Genomic DNA, 9,515 nt, shown 5'->3' on the forward strand with positions numbered 1-9,515 from the left:
AGTTGGAGGAGGGCCCGGGGCCTGAGGAGGAGGTGGCCTATGAGTGGGCCTATTGACGTCCAGCCATAAGGAAACAGTAGTCCAAGTTGCACTTGTTGTGCCCTATCCTGTTATAACCCGTTTATAGAGACTTACTAAGACATTTATCCCCAAAGAAGAAGTTAGCCGTGAGAGAGTTGCTGCTGACGGCCCTAACAGCACTTGAGACCCAGCTGGAGGCATCTGTCATCCGGGAAACAAAGGTGAGCGACGAGTGAATGAGAGAAAGACTGAATGAACAGAGAGGCAGAGGACCGTGCTAACAGTTGTCCAGGAAGCCTTCCCAACAAGGGGAGGGACTGGGCCAAGGAGGCTGGAGTACAACCAACACCAGTGAGGGTGTGAGCTGGAGACCTCCTCTCTGGAGAACTATAGAGAAATGAATAGAGAGGCTTGAGAGACAATACAAGACTTTAAGGAATTGATGATGAATGATCCCTAGGAAAACAGTTTCCAGAGAACAAAAGGCAATAGAGTCTCATCTCCTGCAGAAGACTCCCGAACACTGTTAGCCTCAACAGAATGATTCGTGAACAGTATCTTCACCTTTTTGAGAAAGAAAAGCAAACGGCATGTTGTCCCCCATTTTCCACAGAATTAAAGAAGCTTGTTGTTTCTGCAAATAAAAGTCAGTAGGTCTAGAGTATTGAAGGCTGGTCTTCTCATTTCCAAATACCTACAGGGGGCTTATCATCTGCTCAGAATCAGGAGAGGATCGAATGGAAGACAGCATTTAGAACATCACTGGGGCACTACGAGTATCGAGTAATACCCTTTGGCCTGGTGAGCGCTCCCGCTGTCTTCCAACGCTTTGTGGACAAGGTGTTCTCCGACCTATTGTTTTCCTCGGTAGTGGTGTATCTCGATGATATTTTGATCTTCTCCTCTTCGCTAATGGAACATCAATGACATGTCACAGAAGTCTTGCAAAGGCTAAGGGACAATCAACTCCTGGTCAAACCGGAGAAATGTACCTTTCAGGCTCCCTCTGTATCTTATCTGGGATTTATCCTCTCAAAGGAGGGAATCCAGATGGATCCTGATAATGTTAAGGCTGTGTTACAGTGGCCCACTCCTAAGTCCCCTAAGGATGTGCAGATGTTTCTAGGACTATCTAATTTCTATCGCAGGTTTATCCCAGGATTTTCAGACATCGTCTTACCTATAATCAACCTCCTCAAGAAGGGAAGAAAGTTTGAGTGGGGCCAAAGAGCCGAAGAAGCTTTTCAACATCTCAAGACGGCCTTCGCCACTGCCCTTATACTGGTCCAACCCAATCAATCTCGGCCATTCGTGGTAGAGACTGATGCCTCTGGTGGAGCCATAGGGGCAGCTTTGCTACAGAAGGGGGAAGACGGCAAGGAGCATCCAGTGGCCTATTATTCACGGACTTTAACCTCCTGTGAACACAATTATTCAGTGATAGAAAGGGAACTGCTAGCTATCCGTCAAGCATGCAATGAATGGAGGCACTTATTACAAGGAGCTATGCATCCCTTTCTGGTTCGCACCGACCACAGAAATCTTAAGGTCCTGCAGCAGATGGAATGTCGGAATTCTCGCATTGCCCGTTGGGCATTTTCTTCTCACAGTATGATTTTGTTATAACGTATCTACCTGGGAAGGAGAATACTCTGGCCGGCGCATTGTCCAGATGCTTGGCAGGGGACATAGATCAACCCCAAGATACTGAAGAGATATTGGTCGGAAAGAAGATTTTGGGAGCGGTTCTCTCCTTTCTTAAGGAAGTGAAGGAGTTCACCCGTCGCCTACCGGCGATCCCAGATCAAGAGCAAGGTTTGGAGAGACAAGGGGGTTTGTACTTTCACAAGGGCTTACTGTATCTTCCATCTAAACCACTACAGACACAAGCCATGTCCTGGTGCCACGACCTTCCTTCTGCTGGTCATAAGGGTCAGAAAACCATGTTAGACCTACTTACCAGACATTTCTGGTGGCCGACAATGGTTAAGGACACCAAGAATTATGTGAAGTCATGTCCTATATGTGCCATGAACAAGCCCTCTACCCAACAGCCGGTAGGTCTACTCCAGCAAGAACCGATACCCTCACAACCTTGGGAACACATCTCTACCGACTTTATAGTTGATCTCCCACAGTCCCAAGGATGTACGCCCATTATGGTTACGGTGGATTCTCTTAGTAAGATGGCACATTTCTCCCCCCTTGCGGGCGTACCAAGTGCACCTGAGACTGCTTCTGTGTTTTTGAAAGATGTGGTCCGCCTACATGGTCTCCCCCACACCATCCTGTCGGATAGAGGATCCCAATTTACATCTAGGTTTTGGTACACCCTGTGCAGACAGCTCGGGATCAGATGGGCGCTTTCATCTGGATATCATCCACAAAGCAACGGGCAGACCGAACGCCTCAATGCCACCCTAGAACAATACATCTGTTGCGTCTGTAATCAGGAACAAGAGAAATGGACACACTTTCTGCCGCTGGCTGAATTCACATACAACAATGCCACTCATTCAGCTACTGGGGTCAGTCCCTTCTATTACACCTATGGTTTCCATCCTCAACATGTCCCCCTTTTTGGACTCACTACTACCACTATGCCCACTTTAGATCAACATCTAGAAGACCTGAGGCGGATACGCAGAGAAGCACAGCGTAACCTTGAAGCCAGTAAAAAGAGATATAAGATGTATGCAGATCAGAAACGACAACCAAACCCCCAATAGGAAATTAGCACACTAGTTTGGTTATCTACCAAGTGCAGAGAAGCACAGAGTAACCTGGAAGCCAGTAAAAAGAGATATAAGATGTATGCGGATCAGAAACGACAACCAAACCCCCAATGGGAAATTGGCACACTAGTTTGGTTACCTACCAAGTACTTACCAAGGTGGGTCCATCCTGGGAAATGTTCGCCCAAGTATATAGGCCCTTTCCCTATCTCCTCCAAAGTCAATCTGGTAGCCTTTCGTCTTCGGTTACCTCCCAGATTCAAGAGGATCCACACGGTCTTTCATTCGTCTCTTCTGAAGGCATACCATTCTGACCCTCAAGGACGCCTGATTCCTCGTCTTCCTATATCCAAAGAGTCAGAGCCTGAAAAATACGAGGTTGAGTGACTAGTCGATTCCCGGTATAGACGGGGAACTTTACAATACCTGGTCCACTGGAAGGGGTATTCCTCAGCTGAACGAACTTGGGAACCCAAGAGTCACATACATGCCCCAAGACTGCTCTGCCAATTTCACAGACTCCATCCAGGTAAACCTGGAGGGAACCAAATGAAGCGGGGGCATGCTGTCACAATGCGACCCTGGAAGTTGTGGGCAAGATGGAGGGTCGGCAGCAGAGCACCTTCAAACCCTCGTTAACGGACTAGGTGTCTGTGGTCAGGCCTTACAAATAATAGCCACGCCCCCTGCTCGTAGCGTTGCAACTTTTCAGTTACTGACTCTCGAGTTGTTTACCTGCTGGTTCATGTGCCTCCGTTCCAGTTCCCCTTGTGCCTCTAACCGTCCCCCCTCTCTTTGCTCTCTTTTGCCCTCCGTGTCTCCCGTCTGTCCTTAACACCCTTGTGCCCTGGCTGCAGCCGGCTCTGTCTTTGATTCACTTTTGCTTTCAGAGCCGACCTGCAGTTCCTCCCTCTGGCATCTCCCTTCGGGGAGGATACATTGTTTCCAAGGCTTTCCCTGTGTCGGCTCCTTTATACAACCTGTTCAGAGGCTGCATTTCTTTCCGTGGGGAGCTTATGAACATTTCTTGGTTTCTTTTCTAGCTTTCTTTATTGTTTTCTTCCTCTCGCGGTATCTCTCTTTCTCTCTCTCCCTCTTTCTTTCTTTTCTCCCTTTCTCGCCCAGTCTCTCCTTTCCCCTCCTATTTCCCTTGCCTGTCCGGCAGTCCTGCTCATTTACAGAGCATTTCTCTATGTCCCGATTGCCTCTACACTGCATCTCTGAATTATCCAGTTCCCTCTTTTTATTTTCTGGTCCCGAGTACTGCATTACCCCTACGAACTCCGCTCCGAACTAAGGCTCTGCTTGATTCCACCGCCCCTTCTTACCTTCAAGCTTACTGCTGGCGATACTGCGTCCAACAAGACAGCGGAACAGGGTTTTTTCTGCCTATTTCGGCTTTTTCCCTGTTAGGGGGCTGGCTCCTCTGGATACCCCTTTGATCGTGTTCCTTGGCGGTCACGGTGGCCTCCGTCCCTATCTACATGACAAGAAAGGAGAGAGGAGAATTAAGAAGAAGGAGGAAGAGAAGGAGGAAGACTCTACAAGAAGAAGGAGAAAGAAGAAGGCCGAGCCTCCAGGCAGAGCGTCAGTGACTACAGGTTAGGAGAGTCGGTGGGAGGACTTCTCTGCCTGTGTCACCAGTGCAGTGCAGAGGGCCTGTGAGGGAGGTGGAGATGAGACTGCAGTAGGATTGGCAAGTTCCTTGCAGATTTTAAAGAGCTCAGTCGTGTTATTGGTGGCTCCAGATATGCAGGCTTAGACATGAGCCCTCTTCTTGGAGCAGATGATGAGATGGTATTGCCTTTGGAGTAGGCGCCAGGCCAGTTTATCAGAGGATGGGTTAGATGCCTGCCACTTCAAATCTGCAGCCTTGTACTTCCATTTCAGAGCTTCTAGGTCAGAATCATACCAAGAGTTGCGTTTGGAGGCAGGCTTTATGCGGATCCTCGTGATGGGGTCAAGGATGTCCAGGGTGGTAGAGATAAAGAGATGGAGGTTAGGTAGAATAGAGTCTGAAGGGGAATCTAAAGAAGGAGGCAGTTAAGGAAGAGGCAAATGCAGCAACTGGCACATGCTTCATCAGTCGAATGACAGAGAAGCAGACTGGCAGTGCAGACAGAGGCATCATCAGGGGACAACCAAGGTCAAGGTGGGAAGAGAGGAGAGAGTGGTCAGACCAGGAGATAGAAGGGGATTGGAGAGTGGGATGTCTGTAGAGATGAGAGCATCCAAGGTCTATCCAGCAGAGTGGGTTGGACCAGAGGCAAGCATAGTGAGGGAAAAAGTGTTGCAGAGGTCACGAAGGAGTGCAGTAGCCGCATCCAGAGAGTCAATATGGATGTTAAAGTCCCCAAGGAAGATAGGTTTGGGGTAGGAGGCAAGATGAGAGGAGGACAGGACTGCCCATTCTGAGAGGGAAGTTGGTCTGCGGGTCCTGTGGATGGTAAAAAAGATTAAGAGAGAAGGTAGGTGAGACAGAAAGCATGCAGACTAGGCTTTCAAAGGATGAGTAGGTTCGAGTAGGGATGATGGAGACAGGAACCCACTTACGGAAGATCAGAGCCACTTCACCGCCAGGCCGCGAGGGTCTGGGGTTGGACAGGATCTTGTAGCCCTCGGGGAGACGAGTGTCAAAAGCAGTGACAGAACTGGCTTTGAACCACGTCTCAGTGAGAGCAAGGATGTCAAGGTCAAGGTCTTCAACGAGGAGATAGATGTCAGATGAGTGTTTGATAGCCGAGTGAGAGTTGAGGGTAGTTAAGTGAAGCTGTTTGCTCCCTTTAAATGATTTGTGGGGGGCACATGGGTGGAGGGCCACCACTAGGTGGGGATGAGGGAAGAGAGTGTTGAGGGGGGGGGTTGAAGAGAGATGGAAGACACCTGTCAAGAGGAAGGAGGTTGGGCTGGGAAAACTGGGCCATGATAGTGCCATTGTGATAGATATTAATGGTGCCTTTAGAAGATGTGAAGTGAGCCAAGAGCACTTCCCATCTGGTGCCGCCAGTAATGGAAGAGGAAGAGAAAGGGGAGAGGACAGAAACCATATGGGGAGTCCATAGGTCAGAGAGAGGACCAGCAAAGAGAATGTCAGCGATTGTCTGGAGGAGGCATTGATTTAGGTGTCTGCAATGGGCAGACCAGGGTTGGAACTCAGGAGTGCCTTTTTAAGTTTCTTCCTTCTGGACTTCGTGAGAGAGGGGGGATAGGTGATGGAGAAGCTATTAGAAAAGACAGGCGAGATGGAGAGCACCATAATGGCAGAGACAAATAGGGAGGTATAGCAGGGGAGAGGTTTGGAAGCACTATGCAACAGTAGAAGCTCACCAGGTGGCCAAGCAGACAAAAACCAAGGAGCACACTCGAGATGTCAGATTAAAAGATCATTAAACAGATTGGAAACTCACCCAAAAATCGAAATTGCTAGAAAGCACTAAAAGCAGTACAAAATGGAGGATGCACCATTGGAAAAGCACACCTAGATTCGATTTTTCACAAAAACACTTAAATGCAGCAAAAATTGGGGATGCACAGTTGGAAAAGCACACCTAGTTTCGAATTTTCACAAAACACTAAATGCAGCAAAAAGTGGGGATGCGCAGACGTAAGGCACACCTTAGGGACAGAGCAAAAGAAGATCAACATCCGATGCAAGCAAGAGGTTTCAGATATGTGGATTTGACAAGGCAACACTAGCAGGAAAGCAATTTAGATTAGAGTGCAGGGTTGCTGCAAGATATAGGCAGTGGAAGGCAAATGAAGAACCGAGGGAGGGCAGACAAAATAAGGTAACAAACGCTTTCACAAGCCAATCAAAATCGCAGTACTCTAGAAGGGGAGGGGAAAACCAATCAAGGCACCATTCAGGCAATAACAACTTGACATTAGTGAATAGTAGGCAGTACAAGTAGTAAGGTTTGTGAAGCAGTGAGGAGGAGGGCAACAACATAGTCAATGTAACCCGGTCATTTTGAGAACTGCGTAGGGGGGCAAGGCAGTATTGGTGTGCAGACCAGGGCAAGTTTTGTTGAAGAGGGAAGCAGGGAAGGAGATGTGGCAGGTAGCAGGGTGGTGTCATAGACGAGCCAAGCCTGCAATCGATGGAGCAAGTCGACTGGCCATAACCACAGAGAGCCGATGACATCATGACATAGATACGTTAGACAAGAATCACATAGGCATCCATGCATGAAGTTAAGCAGACATTTAGCTTTATCACTGCTAGACAGGAAGAATAGGCTTATGACTCACATAGTTAGAGGACTGACACATGTATAGGCCTTTCGCTACGCTGAAACCGCAAAACGCACGAGAATACATTTGAACTACTTGCTGAGGCTTAAATGCAACAAACATGGGTAGCCATGCACATAAAGATGGAAACCACAAGTATATTGTAGTGAATGGGAGAAGCAGAAAAGACTCAAGAACACATAGAGAGCTGACAGGCTGATCCTGGTTGAAGCATGCAGACCGGGCTTCCAGGGCGGCTACCGTGCACAGCCTTGCCAAGGCACAGGAAAGGTTTCAAGTTAACCGAAGAGATAGGACACCTGCAGGGAATACAAGCTGAAAGTCCTTATAATTGTATACAGAAGTCCATTTCGTGGTCCCTACACACATGACCAGAACCTTCAAGACAGAGCCTATTCATTCGAGCCAGACTGAGGTGGCTGTTCCCATTGAGCTGAAGACAGGAAGAAACAAAAGTAACATGGGTACAAAGATGAATGTTCAGTCTAATGGCCTAGGAGATCAGAGAAGGTAACTTATTGTGAACATGCAGCACCTTCGGGGTCGTTCCCATCACCTTGGGTATTTTCAGTTGGCCAATACCAGTCCAAGGCTGAGTAGACCCTTTCTGTCCAATCCCTATTTGCCTTTCAGAACAAGCTAAAATATGTTGCACTGGCCAATCACCTTACACTAACCTGAAACTTTGTATTTGTTACATGTAGAGGTGGTCTCAGAAGGAGCCACCAATTATGGCTCGCCTTATAACCGTACTAACCCAGTATAGAGTCTGCATATAGTTCACCTCACTAGCCAATCCCTACTCCGGTTAGGTATTTTGGGATGTAACCGCTTTTTATGACGTACAGACTAACAAAACTTGATGACAACTGCCTAGAAACTGAGACCGTTTGGAGAATGTTTCATAGTTCATATTACGATCCCTGTCATTCAATTTGTAATACAGATAGTGTAACTTTGTCTTATGGCTGGGTCTTCCGTTCTTGGTGCAGGGCATTTCCAGGGCCCAGTTCCTCTTGCATGTAGATGGGAAGTCTGATAATAGTTCCCCTGCTGCTCTACTACACTGCCATTTAAGGGTCAGGCAAAAACCTGATTGGATGAATGCTCTACAGGAAGGACACAACAAACCCTACTACTTTGTATCCTTGCACGAATTCGAAAGCCCACATGTATAAGAATACTTTGGCAAAATTGCCTCACCCAACTTTCAGTAAAAAAAATAAAAGGGTGCCTCCTGAACATTGATCAGTGCAGATAGTATCATGCTGCTCTGAAACTGGAGATAGAAAGATAGAGGGAGAGATAGAGAGAGAAAGCCAGAGAGAGCGAGAGAGAGAGAGAGAGAAGGGGGAGAGAAAGAGAGAAAGAGGGAGAGAGAGAGAGTATATGTGCAGCAGGAGGGTTTAATTCCTTGAGTTGCTAGATGTAGAGGTGTACATGAGCGGCTCTGTCCCTGTTTTAATGGTTGAAATACATCAGTCTTGGGAAGTGGACTGGCCTCATTTACCATGCACTCACATGCCATTCCATTGCATGTGAAGCTAGTCATTGCAGCCGTCTCCTAAGCTTTACACTTACTGGTCTCACATAGGCCCTCAATGTCATTCTATCGACAGTGGCCCAACAATGCTTTCAATAACCCATAATGCACGTTTAAGAGCAAGAGTTGTGGGGAGGGTGCTGTTGGACGGCCAAGATGGTGGTCGCATAGCTGGAGAGCTCCACACCAAGCTGGAGTGCTCAGTGCAGCCGCAGAAGTTTGCTATATTGCTGCGGGACGTGGAGGCATTGCCCCAAGGAGGCTGTGGTGCCAGGTGGTGGGCGGCAGCTGCGGACTACCAAACCAAATGGTGAGGACTTGGAGGGCTCAAGGTTAAACTCTGGCTCAAAGACTTGTGGCCTGCTCCGGCCTCCGTGGGGTCGATCTCTGGAACTCCTCACCCGAGGGCCTGTGTGTGAGGGTACAGAGTCGCAGAGTATGGCTCCTGGTGCAGAAGGCAGCGGCGGGAGAGATCAGAGTCCCATTGGACTGACGGCAGTGTGCCAGTGACTGTCCTGGCTGGCTACTGGGGGCACTGTGGGCAGCCGCACACCTCCATGTGTGCGGCTCCCTCACAGTGGCTGCATTGGCTGGCTGGCTCCCCCTTCTCGGTTTCGGCTGGTGAGCGAGGGGAGAGGGCTCTTAGAGCTGTGGTGGCCGCCGCTGGCTCGCCTGAAACCAGCCTCGACTGGATGGCAACCTGGAGAGCTCCTGTGAGTTCTGGCCGTGTGTCATTTGCTTCCAGTGGTGCTGCCCTCCGAGGGAGATGAGAGGACTGTGGGCCAAGGGCCTGTTGCTGTGAGCGGAGGCTGTGTTGTCTTTGTCCTTCCATGTGAGGTTACAGTCGAGCGCTCTGAACATAGAAGAGGTGCAGCGCTGTGGGCTCCTCGAGTGGCTGGAGTGCTGGCAGAGGAGCAGGGTGAGAGTGGCTGAGGGTCCTTGAGAAGTTGTGTTCCCTCTGT

This window comes from Ambystoma mexicanum, chromosome 7p (genome assembly GCF_040938575.1).
Source record: "Ambystoma mexicanum isolate Mex_15411 chromosome 7p, UKY_AmexF1_1, whole genome shotgun sequence".
NCBI lineage: Eukaryota > Metazoa > Chordata > Amphibia > Caudata > Ambystomatidae > Ambystoma > Ambystoma mexicanum.